This window comes from Apaloderma vittatum, unplaced genomic scaffold, assembly GCF_000703405.1.
Source record: "Apaloderma vittatum isolate BGI_N311 unplaced genomic scaffold, ASM70340v1 scaffold4140, whole genome shotgun sequence".
Lineage (NCBI taxonomy): Eukaryota > Metazoa > Chordata > Aves > Trogoniformes > Trogonidae > Apaloderma > Apaloderma vittatum.
Genome location: NW_009694913.1, coordinates 65,283 through 67,018, shown reverse-complemented (window position 1 = coordinate 67,018; position 1,736 = coordinate 65,283).

Here is a 1,736-nt window from a genome sequence, read left to right as displayed (position 1 = left end):
TACCCATACACTAAGTCACAATGGTGAAACTTGAGGTGAACGTACATCAAGGGGGCACCACCAGCTGACAGACCGTATCTTTGTGAGGGAAAGCTTCCTAATAAACACGCTTTAAGTCCAGGTCTTGGGAGAGCATGTTCTCCAGCCTGCAGTATTTTACAGGCACTATAGGCTGGAAGAAGAAAGGCAGCAGATGTGTTTTCGTCAGGCATGAAAAATGAGGTGCTTTAAGGGTGTAAAGGAAGGAACACCTGCTGATGTCCATGGAAAGGACATGGTGGTCTCAATTCTGCTGAGGTACTTTGTGGCAAGAAATGTCAACATGGCTGTACAGAGTTGCAAAGAAAAGCAGAAAGATGCCATAAACTGTCAAAATAAGATACATCTTAAACCATAGTAGCCCCATGATTCTGCAAGCGCACAATCAAGGCCACATAAACAATCATAGAATCATACAATCATAGAATGGCTTAGGTTGGAATTGACCATAGATGTAATCTAATCCAACCTCCCTGCCATGGGCAGGGATGCCTCTCAACTAGACCAGGTTGCTCAAGGCCTCATCCAACCTGGCCTTGAACATCTCCAGGGAGGGGGCACCCACAACTTCTCTGGACAATCTATTCCAGAGTCTTGCCCTCCACGTACTGAAGAATTTCTTCATCAGATCCAATCTAAACCTATTCTCTTTCAATTAAATCCATTTCCCCTTGTCCTATTGCTGGACATTCTCATAAAAAGTCGCTCTCCAGCCTTCCTGTAGGTTCCCTTCAGTTATTGAAAGGCAGTTATAAGGTCACCCTGGAGTCTTCTCCAGGCTGAACAATTCCAGCTCCCTCAGCCTGTCCTTATAGCAGAGGTGCTCCAGCCCCTTAATCATCTTTTTGGCCTCCTCTGAACACTCTCCGACAGATCTATGTCCCTCTTATGGGGGTACACCAGAACTGGATGCAGTATTCAAGGTGGGGTCTCACAAAAGCAGAGTAAAGAGAGAATCACCTCTCTTGACCTGCTGGCCGCACTCCTCTTGATACATCCCAGGACCTGGGTGGCCTTCTGGGCTGCATGAGCGCGCTGCTGGCTCAGGCTAAGCTTCTCATCGATCAACACCCTGAAGTCCTTCTCTTCAGGGCTACTCTCAACCCACTCTGTACCCATTTTATAATTGTGTCTGGGAGTGGCCTGACCCAGGTGCAGGGTCAACCCCTTGGATGTGTTCCTTCTGCCGGTTTCAACAGGGTGTTGTGAAAATGTATGCACTTTAGAGGTGCATTATACACTCACAGAGGATGCATATATATATACAAGTTGTTTCCTTATTTGGAAGGCGCGTGTAATTCTTGAAAGTGGTGCATTTTTTCAAGAGCTCTTTCTAAGTGCTAAGGGAGAAGAGGCTGTTACAGCATGACAAGGAAGTTTCGGAATGATAATTTAAAGATATTCTTCCAAGATTTGGAACAACCTCATTATATGCACTTCTAAGTGACTTAACTACAAGTTTTAATTATTCCTATCTCTATCTTGCAGTTTCATCAAGAAGCCTTTCAAAAAAACCATATGACTCACAGCTGAGCTGGGATCTTGCAACTCATAAACTGTACTTCAACATTGGTTGACTGGAAATAGGTCTAATCCAATTGCTTTGCCAACCTTCACTGTAGTAATAACACTGAACAAATAACCCCACAGGCAGAATTGCATTGCTTTTTCTGCCAATCTCAGTTTTAACTTGATTG